Genomic DNA, 12,129 nt, shown 5'->3' on the forward strand with positions numbered 1-12,129 from the left:
CTTTGGTTTTGAGAGGGCCACATGGTTTTCCTGTGAATTGATGTTGTTGTTGTTGCTGTTCTGTTGAGAAAGCCTGCCTATCATCCATCATTCGTTTTTGACAGAGTATTCACGGATGCTTTAGTAGCATGGACGTCCTAGTGCTCCTCCTAATATATGCCACAACTCCTGACCACCCATTAAGCAGTTCTCTTTTCGGTAACCCTCAGCTGGATTCTCAGTGTCCTGAGTCACTCCTCGTGGGTCTCCTTCTCTGACTTCTGACCCTTCATTATTCCTTCCTCTACTAGGGCCAAGGTATTCCTCCCGAGGCACATATTGTGGGAAGCCATATGATATTTCCCTTTGTCTGCTTGCCTTTTCCATTTCTCAACACAGGGCATGGGACATCCTTGTCAAGGCAAGGTCCAGGTGTTCATTCACTTCGACGGCAGCGGAATACTGGGGGTGCCGAAATGGACCCAAACTTCCTGATCCACTAGTCCCTGCAAGGGCATTGCGGCTCACTCCAACGGTCTGCTGGAATGGGCCTTGCAAGCCGTCGGTATACGGCGTCCCTTTTTTTCTGACTAAAGAGACTTGGTCCACATGTCTATACCCGTTACCACAACAAGGACAGTTAACTACTAATGACAACGGGTTCGGTCCAGGCAACTTCATTGAGAGTTAGCTCAGATGCAGAAGGTCACTCTCCTCGAATAGTTTGCAAATGTATTTAAGGGAAAGCCAGGTAGACAGAGGCCTCATCCCTTAGCCGCATGTTTCAGAACACGAGGAGACGAGGCCACAGACGGCACCATATATCGATGCCCTCACCTTTTACCTCGGAAAGCGACTTTCCGTACCTTAGTCATCATTGACCCATAGGAAAAGACGCTGACAAAGTACGCTCTCACCCACAGGAACCACAAACCCCATGGAGAGCTGCTCATAGCCGCGAGGCCTCACCTTTTCTTGAGATATCTAGAAATTGTAGTGGAAAAGGATACCTGCCGTCTCCGGGGATATGTTGGCTTAAAGGAAGGTATACTGAATGTCATTTTTTCCTCTATGTCTCCAGAAAGGGGAAGTTGTACATTAACCCACAAGACTTCCTGAGTTCTTGATCAGGTTCAGAGGGCTCTTGTTCTGTCCTCCCGGGGCTTCCTACTTAAAGCCATAGGACACCAAGGTCATGGGAGGGGGACAGCAGCTTCAGTGAAGCCAGCATCTGGGATGTCACAAAGCTTTGAGGTCATAGCAATCACTCCTCATCAACCCAGGCCTGATCACTACACTTGACTGGAATAGTCATGAGTGGGCCAAGGGGACCCCAAGCCGTCCCAAACCGCTGGAGCCGCCTGGGTCTCCCACCAAGGCAGTTTGCAAAGCGAGTCGGTGTCACCTCCTCCATGGCCCAATTCGTAGTGTTTGGTCGTGAGTGTCAGCACCAGCCTTCTGGGGTCGGAGAAAGGCAAGGATCCCGCATTCCATCTTATCCACGACAGGCCAAGATACTAAAAGACCGCAAGCAAAGCCTCAGGGGAGGAAAACCGAGCCCTGCGAAAGGGTGAGACCCTCCCACCAAATCACGGAGCATCTCAACAGGAAAAGGGCCACCCAAGGGAAGCTCCAAGTGAACCCCCGCAACCGTGCCAAAGACATGTCTGGAGTCTTCCACAGCAAGCACACGAGTTCCTCGAGCATCTCCAGAAACGGTGCCAACAAGGCCTCCCAATCTTCCAAAAAGACCATGCATCCAAGGCACACTCTACACCCTAGAACCTTAGGTCCAGGACGGACTCATGTTCGTGGGGTCCACAGTAGCCAATGGAGAGCATGTTGGAAGAGACCCATAGCCCAAGTGAAGCCATCTGAAAGACTTCCGTGCCCGTTTCAGGAAGACAACTTGTATGTGCAAAAGGACGCATTGAAGAGGATTCCAATGTGGAAGAACCTTCAGCACTCCCTCAGGGTGGATCAGCTACCCTCTGTGGAACTGCATGGAGATGTGGCACCACAAGCCTGCCTTCACCCTCTCATGACCATCCCCCAAATGGTTACATGCGATAAGCAAACAGTGCCTCTTGAGGAAGATGGGCATGGTCCAATGGAGCCCCGAGAGGATGCACAATGTGTTAACAAGGGGTCAGTACAGCACGACAGACAGCGGATGCTGTAGGTTGGTGAGGAGATCCAGGAAGGCAACGAACAGGAGAAAGAACAAGGGAGCTCGGAGCGAAGGTCGGGCATTTTAGGATGGTGGGAGGATCTCTGTACCTGGCTGCCCTCCATAGGCACCTAGGTCCAAATTCAATAAAACATCCTTTGGCCCCAGTCAATTATTGTGCACTGTTTTTGTCTTTGTTATCTTATCCAACGTGCACATGCACGTTTGGGCAGAGAGGCAGAGAGATCCCAATCAGGGGGTAGAGCTGGAGAGGGAGAAGCTTACTTGCCCCTGAGCAGAGAACCTGAGAACAGAGTCAATGCCAAGGCCCTGGAATCATGAGTTGATCTGAAGGGCGCCTCTGAACTGATGGACACAACCCGGGACCCAACCATTGACCTCTGACCACCTCTGGTTCTATACAGAACCGCTGAACTGTCATTGTTCAGAAATGCGGGGGATAAGGATTTTGGCTTGGCTCCTGTTGCTTGAGCTATCTGGCCTGCTTCGAGAGCTGGTATAGCTTTTCCTCTTGAAGTCAGTGATTGGGATATGGACAAACTATTCTCCGATGCCTATTTGCCTAAAGAGAATACCTCCATGCCTAGATTTTCCAGGGGGAATGGCACTATGTCTTTAGATGCTCCGCTTCTGTGGAAGGTGTTGGGATTCCTCTGTGCCTCTGATTCTGGACCACTTTCTCTGCTCACAGATGAGGTTCCTTTTCAGCCTTGAGATCTCCAATCTAGGATCAGCCCTCTTTTCTTTCTCTCACTCGTACTTCACCTACAAGAGGCACCTCTTTCATTTCCTTAGAGATTCCATTAGCTCACTATCATGTTCCATCATTCTGCCTTCTCTCTTAGAATTTGCGTCCTTATTTCTAGGCTTGTTGCTCCCAGGTCCTAATTGGATCCTCCACTTCTACCAGGTTCCCGAAATTTGCATCCAGTCTCCAGCCAATCTTCTCTTCAGGAGTTCTTTAGGTGCTTTTATCTTTATCAGTTTTATCTCTGTGGTTTGAGACTCTCTGATATTTCATATGTTTTCTGATGCACAGCGAGTATCCAGGCCACTGCTTTCCAACCCGCATCGGGCGTGTTCTATGTAGAGGTTTCACTCTGACTGCCTAGTCGTAATTACTGCTTCTTCCTTTACCTGAGAATCAATTGATTCTTCCATCTTTGCATTGGATCTCAGTCTCTGTCACCTCTCTGTATTCGTTAAACTCATTCTGTTTTCTAACCTGAGGGTAATTTATTTAGGGGGAAGTGATCCGTGAGTGACTGTTGTGCCTGTGAAAGGAGAAACTCCACCAACTCACCGGACGCAGGCCTGCAGAATGTGGGTTGAGAAGAGAACATGTGGTCAATGCTTTCTTCTCGTCCCCTATGGACTAAGCATCTTGGACTGAGGAAGGCAGTCCTCCAAGTGTTCCACTGTTGGGATTTCCCGTTGGCTGACTAGGCAGCCTCTGTCCTCACATACCTGTCGTGGCCATAGCTGTGTCTTGATGCTGCGGTTGCGAGAGCCCAAAATTTATTATGTCCACATTGAGTCATCTCCACGAACACTGCCTTTCACGGAATAACTCCCACGACTCATCATCTTCCCACTGCGTCTCTGGTATTGGCTCTCTTTGATCATTGTCTCCAGGCTGTCTGCTCCTGGTCGCTTGTTGGTGTCATATGCAGGAAAAAGATGGTGTTCTTTCAAATCGATGTCTTCCAAGCCTGCTGATAGGAAAACTACAGCCCTCGACACTTGTGTTGTCAAGTACTCAAGCCCTTCAGACCCTTGCGTGTCATAGAGAACAGCATTGGGAAACAGATTCCTTGTGCGTTCCCAGAGTGCCCTGCTCTCCTGTGCTTTGGTCCTCTGCATGGACTACAGCCCTCTGATCCAGAACCAACCAAATCTCCCCTGAGCCATGTCTCCAACCTTCTCCCATCATCTCTTCAACTTCCATGCTCTTTCGCTGTGGAGTTTACCTTGTAGGCTTCAGGTCAATTTCCACCCCACTGCAGTTGTTGTGGTCATCTTCCTGTTGCCTTCATGGCTGAAGAAACATGAGGTTATTAGACACTACTACCATCTCACTGTCTTCCATGTCACCAGAAATCGTACTGAGACATAAGCGAGAAGGAATTCTTTCACTTGTCTCTCATGGCAGACTTGCGGAGAGCATTGGGCTTTGTCACATTTATCATCTCAGAAAGACAACAAGCAGACGATTTCACTAACTCATGACAGTCAAGAAACCTACAAAAAAAAAGGGTATTGGGACAAACAGTATAACTCTAATGAGGAATTCAAATGGTGGTGTTTGTTGGAAGGCATTTTTGTGAGAACACTGGTTACTTGAAGAGGACAAGAGATGACATTCCTTGCAGGAGATTTCCTGAAACTGATGGAATGTGAGTTTTCAAGGCATGTCAAATTGAATTGCTACCCACAAGAGACCGAATTCCATTCTCTCGTATTTTAATAATAATTTGTGATGTGAAACACACGCACACCACACCACATTAACACATCCACATGCACACACACATGAACGCACACAAAGATAAGACATGCAAAAGATGGGGAGGAGGGGAGGAATCGTACCAATGAAGCAACCCCAAGAATATACCATAGAGGTGAAAGGCAAATAGAATCCAAGTGAGAAGCCAACCGAAATGAGAAAGTGAATTATTACCTATCATTAATACATTCATTACTCAGGTCTAAAGTCTCCCGTCAATAAAAACAGTTTGTAAGAGTGGTTGAAATTCCAAATCAAAACAAAAAAAAAAATTAGAAAACATCCATAAGAAAACAGCAAATATTAAACAAGCTCGTCCTTCTGTTGCCCATAGGAGATTTCCTTCGACTATAAATATCCTCATAGCTTGCAAGTGAAGAAATTGGGAAGACGTAGGTTATGCTATTCCCAAGGAGCAGAGAGCCAAAGTGTTTGTGCCTAAGTCAGCGAGAGTGATTTTATGCCTTCGAGAGACAAAAGCTAAGCGGAAGGTGATTTGTCTTGATAGAGCATCAAAACAACAGAAACCTGGAAGAATTGCCAACATATACACCACGAACAAGGGTGTATCTAAACGTTGGAAGCCTATGAACACACTGGAACGGAGATGGCAACTTTTATCCAATACTGTTGCCCACTATGATATCCACGTTAAGCACAGGTCAGATCATCTGCATGGGAAGGTGCTAAGGAATAACAGACGTCCACATGGGCATTCGAGACCACCTGAACTTTGGGGATCCCTGAGTAAGATTGCGTCTCTGTGGACAATAAGATATGCTCTTCCCAGCGGCAGACCTAACTTTGTCTATCGCAGGTCATGAGCTCGAATCCAAATACAGTCGTAATTCATGGAAGAGAAGTCAAAACCTATCCTGTGCACTTATGATCACGAAGGTATGAAAACAGGAAGATATCACTTTCAAATTGGAAATACAGCCAGCCACTAAGAGTGGAAAACACAACAAACTCACGAACTAGCAATGAATGCAAGAAAGAATTTCCAAAGGAAAAGCAGAAAGAGCCATGAACGAAGGAATTCTAAGAAACTTAGAGGTGGATGCCAAAACATTTTAATGGGAAACAATATAGGGTTAAATGCATGCATTTCCAAACTTTAAAAATACTGAAAAAGAAAGCCACCTAACAGGACGACTGAAGGAACAAAGGAAGAAAAACCGAACTCCAAAGTTAACAGAGAAATTGAAATCAGACATGTGATTATCAAAATGAAGGAAATACAAACAAACCAATACGAAAAAATTCAGGAGATTTCACACTTGAGTTTTAACAACACGAACAAACCGCAGAAGCCATTACTGGGATAAAACAGGGAGACAAGCACACAGCTGCAAGTATGAAACCACATGACAACTGGTAGCTAGGAAAAAAGAATAACCGAAAAGGCACATCCACACATTTATGCTAGCAAATCCAAGAACTGAGAGAAAAGGATAAATTTCAAGACACATAGAAACTTCCAAGATTAGGTCAGGAAACCTACCAAATCTCAGCTCTCGAGTAGTGACGGAAGCATTTGAAGCAGTAATCCAACCCCTGCCAACACACAGAAGGCCAGGTCAAGTCATTTTCCTGGGCCACGCTTCTAGGTATTTAGTGAAGGCATTCATGTCCTCTCATCAAATCCAGAGATGGAAGAAGCGGGTAAACTCTAATTCACAAGGATAAAGATCCAATTCAAAGAAGGACATTTTAGGCAACCCACCCATGTCATTTCAATAAGGAAAGATAATAAACAATATAATTCTTTTCTTTTCTCCCTGTGACTTCCTTTGGTTTTGAGAGGGCCACATGGTTTTCCTGTGAATTGATGTTGTTGTTGTTGCTGTTCTGTTGAGAAAGCCTGCCTATCATCCATCATTCGTTTTTGACAGAGTATTCACGGATGCTTTAGTAGCATGGACGTCCTAGTGCTCCTCCTAATATATGCCACAACTCCTGACCACCCATTAAGCAGTTCTCTTTTCGGTAACCCTCAGCTGGATTCTCAGTGTCCTGAGTCACTCCTCGTGGGTCTCCTTCTCTGACTTCTGACCCTTCATTATTCCTTCCTCTACTAGGGCCAAGGTATTCCTCCCAAGGCACATATTGTGGGAAGCCATATGATATTTCCCTTTGTCTGCTTGCCTTTTCCATTTCTCAACACAGGGCATGGGACATCCTTGTCAAGGCAAGGTCCAGGTGTTCATTCACTTCGACGGCAGCGGAATACTGGGGGTGCCGAAATGGACCCAAACTTCCTGATCCACTAGTCCCTGCAAGGGCATTGCGGCTCACTCCAACGGTCTGCTGGAATGGGCCTTGCAAGCCGTCGGTATACGGCGTCCCTTTTTTTCTGACTAAAGAGACTTGGTCCACATGTCTATACCCGTTACCACAACAAGGACAGTTAACTACTAATGACAACGGGTTCGGTCCAGGCAACTTCATTGAGAGTTAGCTCAGATGCAGAAGGTCACTCTCCTCGAATAGTTTGCAAATGTATTTAAGGGAAAGCCAGGTAGACAGAGGCCTCATCCCTTAGCCGCATGTTTCAGAACACGAGGAGACGAGGCCACAGACGGCACCATATATCGATGCCCTCACCTTTTACCTCGGAAAGCGACTTTCCGTACCTTAGTCATCATTGACCTATAGGAAAAGACGCTGAAAAAGTACGCTCTCACCCACAGGAACCACAAACCCCATGGAGAGCTGCTCATAGCCACGAGGCCTCACCTTTTCTTGAGATATCTAGAAATTGTAGTGGAAAAGGATACCTGCCGTCTCCGGGGATATGTTGGCTTAAAGGAAGGTATACTGAATGTCATTTTTTCCTCTATGTCTCCAGAAAGGGGAAGTTGTACATTAACCCACAAGACTTCCTGAGTTCTTGATCAGGTTCAGAGGGCTCTTGTTCTGTCCTCCCGGGGCTTCCTACTTAAAGCCATAGGACACCAAGGTCATGGGAGGGGGACAGCAGCTTCAGTGAAGCCAGCATCTGGGATGTCACAAAGCTTTGAGGTCATAGCAATCACTCCTCATCAACCCAGGCCTGATCACTACACTTGACTGGAATAGTCATGAGTGGGCCAAGGGGACCCCAAGCCGTCCCAAACCGCTGGAGCCGCCTGGGTCTCCCACCAAGGCAGTTTGCAAAGCGAGTCGGTGTCACCTCCTCCATGGCCCAATTCGTAGTGTTTGGTCATGAGTGTCAGCACCAGCCTTCTGGGGTCGGAGAAAGGCAAGGATCCCGCATTCCATCTTATCCACGACAGGCCAAGATACTAAAAGACCGCAAGCAAAGCCTCAGGGGAGGAAAACCGAGCCCTGCGAAAGGGTGAGACCCTCCCACCAAATCACGGAGCATCTCAACAGGAAAAGGGCCACCCAAGGGAAGCTCCAAGTGAACCCCCGCAACCGTGCCAAAGACATGTCTGGAGTCTTCCACAGCAAGCACACGAGTTCCTCGAGCATCTCCAGAAACGGTGCCAACAAGGCCTCCCAATCTTCCAAAAAGACCATGCATCCAAGGCACACTCTACACCCTAGAACCTTAGGTCCAGGACGGACTCATGTTCGTGGGGTCCACAGTAGCCAATGGAGAGCATGTTGGAAGAGACCCATAGCCCAAGTGAAGCCATCTGAAAGACTTCCGTGCCCGTTTCAGGAAGACAACTTGTATGTGCAAAAGGACGCATTGAAGAGGATTCCAATGTGGAAGAACCTTCAGCACTCCCTCAGGGTGGATCAGCTACCCTCTGTGGAACTGCATGGAGATGTGGCACCACAAGCCTGCCTTCACCCTCTCATGACCATCCCCCAAATGGTTACATGCGATAAGCAAACAGTGCCTCTTGAGGAAGATGGGCATGGTCCAATGGAGCCCCGAGAGGATGCACAATGTGTTAACAAGGGGTCAGTACAGCACGACAGACAGCGGATGCTGTAGGTTGGTGAGGAGATCCAGGAAGGCAACGAACAGGAGAAAGAACAAGGGAGCTCGGAGCGAAGGTCGGGCATTTTAGGATGGTGGGAGGATCTCTGTACCTGGCTGCCCTCCATAGGCACCTAGGTCCAAATTCAATAAAACATCCTTTGGCCCCAGTCAATTATTGTGCACTGTTTTTGTCTTTGTTATCTTATCCAACGTGCACATGCACGTTTGGGCAGACAGGCAGAGAGATCCCAATCAGGGGGTAGAGCTGGAGAGGGAGAAGCTTACTTGCCCCTGAGCAGAGAACCTGAGAACAGAGTCAATGCCAAGGCCCTGGAATCATGAGTTGATCTGAAGGGCGCCTCTGAACTGATGGACACAACCCGGGACCCAACCATTGACCTCTGACCACCTCTGGTTCTATACAGAACCGCTGAACTGTCATTGTTCAGAAATGCGGGGGATAAGGATTTTGGCTTGGCTCCTGTTGCTTGAGCTATCTGGCCTGCTTCGAGAGCTGGTATAGCTTTTCCTCTTGAAGTCAGTGATTGGGATATGGACAAACTATTCTCCGATGCCTATTTGCCTAAAGAGAATACCTCCATGCCTAGATTTTCCAGGGGGAATGGCACTATGTCTTTAGATGCTCCGCTTCTGTGGAAGGTGTTGGGATTCCTCTGTGCCTCTGATTCTGGACCACTTTCTCTGCTCACAGATGAGGTTCCTTTTCAGCCCTGAGATCTCCAATCTAGGATCAGCCCTCTTTTCTTTCTCTCACTCGTACTTCACCTACAAGAGGCACCTCTTTCATTTCCTTAGAGATTCCATTAGCTCACTATCATGTTCCATCATTCTGCCTTCTCTCTTAGAATTTGCGTCCTTATTTCTAGGCTTGTTGCTCCCAGGTCCTAATTGGATCCTCCACTTCTACCAGGTTCCCGAAATTTGCATCCAGTCTCCAGCCAATCTTCTCTTCAGGAGTTCTTTAGGTGCTTTTATCTTTATCAGTTTTATCTCTGTGGTTTGAGACTCTCTGATATTTCATATGTTTTCTGATGCACAGCGAGTATCCAGGCCACTGCTTTCCAACCCGCATCGGGCGTGTTCTATGTAGAGGTTTCACTCTGACTGCCTAGTCGTAATTACTGCTTCTTCCTTTACCTGAGAATCAATTGATTCTTCCATCTTTGCATTGGATCTCAGTCTCTGTCACCTCTCTGTATTCGTTAAACTCATTCTGTTTTCTAACCTGAGGGTAATTTATTTAGGGGGAAGTGATCCGTGAGTGACTGTTGTGCCTGTGAAAGGAGAAACTCCACCAACTCACTGGACGCAGGCCTGCAGAATGTGGGTTGAGAAGAGAACATGTGGTCAATGCTTTCTTCTCGTCCCCTATGGACTAAGCATCTTGGACTGAGGAAGGCAGTCCTCCAAGTGTTCCACTGTTGGGATTTCCCGTTGGCTGACTAGGCAGCCTCTGTCCTCACATACCTGTCGTGGCCATAGCTGTGTCTTGATGCTGCGGTTGCGAGAGCCCAAAATTTATTATGTCCACATTGAGTCATCTCCACGAACACTGCCTTTCACGGAATAACTCCCACGACTCATCATCTTCCCACTGCGTCTCTGGTATTGGCTCTCTTTGATCATTGTCTCCAGGCTGTCTGCTCCTGGTCGCTTGTTGGTGTCATATGCAGGAAAAAGATGGTGTTCTTTCAAATCGATGTCTGCCAAGCCTGCTGATAGGAAAACTACAGCCCTCGACACTTGTGTTGTCAAGTACTCAAGCCCTTCAGACCCTTGCGTGTCATAGAGAACAGCACTGGGAAACAGATTCCTTGTGCGTTCCCAGAGTGCCCTGCTCTCCTGTGCTTTGGTCCTCTGCATGGACTACAGCCCTCTGATCCAGAACCAACCAAATCTCCCCTGAGCCATGTCTCCAACCTTCTCCCATCATCTCTTCAACTTCCATGCTCTTTCGCTGTGGAGTTTACCTTGTAGGCTTCAGGTCAATTTCCACCCCACTGCAGTTGTTGTGGTCATCTTCCTGTTGCCTTCATGGCTGAAGAAACATGAGGTTATTAGACACTACTACCATCTCACTGTCTTCCATGTCACCAGAAATCGTACTGAGACATAAGCGAGAAGGAATTCTTTCACTTTTCTCTCATGGCAGACTTGCGGAGAGCATTGGGCTTTGTCACATTTATCATCTCAGAAAGACAACAAGCAGACGATTTCACTAACTCATGACAGTCAAGAAACCTACAAAAAAAAAAGGGTATTGGGACAAACAGTATAACTCTAATGAGGAATTCAAATGGTGGTGTTTGTTGGAAGGCATTTTTGTGAGAACACTGGTTACTTGAAGAGGACAAGAGATGACATTCCTTGCAGGAGATTTCCTGAAACTGATGGAATGTGAGTTTTCAAGGCATGTCAAATTGAATTGCTACCCACAAGAGACCGAATTCCATTCTCTCGTATTTTAATAATAATTTGTGATGTGAAACACACGCACACCACACCACATTAACACATCCACATGCACACACACATGAACGCACACAAAGATAAGACATGCAAAAGATGGGGAGGAGGGGAGGAATCGTACCAATGAAGCAACCCCAAGAATATACCATAGAGGTGAAAGGCAAATAGAATCCAAGTGAGAAGCCAACCGAAATGAGAAAGTGAATTATTACCTATCATTAATACATTCATTACTCAGGTCTAAAGTCTCCCGTCAATAAAAACAGTTTGTAAGAGTGGTTGAAATTCCAAATCAAAACAAAAAAAAAAATTAGAAAACATCCATAAGAAAACAGCAAATATTAAACAAGCTCGTCCTTCTGTTGCCCATAGGAGATTTCCTTCGACTATAAATATCCTCATAGCTTGCAAGTGAAGAAATTGGGAAGACGTAGGTTATGCTATTCCCAAGGAGCAGAGAGCCAAAGTGTTTGTGCCTAAGTCAGCGAGAGTGATTTTATGCCTTCGAGAGACAAAAGCTAAGCGGAAGGTGATTTGTCTTGATAGAGCATCAAAACAACAGAAACCTGGAAGAATTGCCAACATATACACCACGAACAAGGGTGTATCTAAACGTTGGAAGCCTATGAACACACTGGAACGGAGATGGCGACTTTTATCCAATACTGTTGCCCACTATGATATCCACGTTAAGCAAAGGTCAGATCATCTGCATGGGAAGGTGCTAAGGAATAACAGACGTCCACATGGGCATTCGAGACCACCTGAACTTTGGGGATCCCTGAGTAAGATTGTGTCTCTGTGGACAATAAGATATGCTCTTCCCAGCGGCAGACCTAACTTTGTCTATCGCAGGTCATGAGCTCGAATCCAAATACAGTCGTAATTCATGGAAGAGAAGTCAAAACCTATCCTGTGCACTTATGATCACGAAGGTATGAAAACAGGAAGATATCACTTTCAAATTGGAAATACAGCCAGCCACTAAGAGTGGAAAACACAACACACTCACGAACTAGCAAT

The sequence above is a fragment of the Mustela nivalis genome (assembly GCF_964662115.1).
Source record: "Mustela nivalis genome assembly, chromosome: Y".
In the NCBI taxonomy this organism is placed as follows: Eukaryota; Metazoa; Chordata; class Mammalia; order Carnivora; family Mustelidae; genus Mustela; species Mustela nivalis.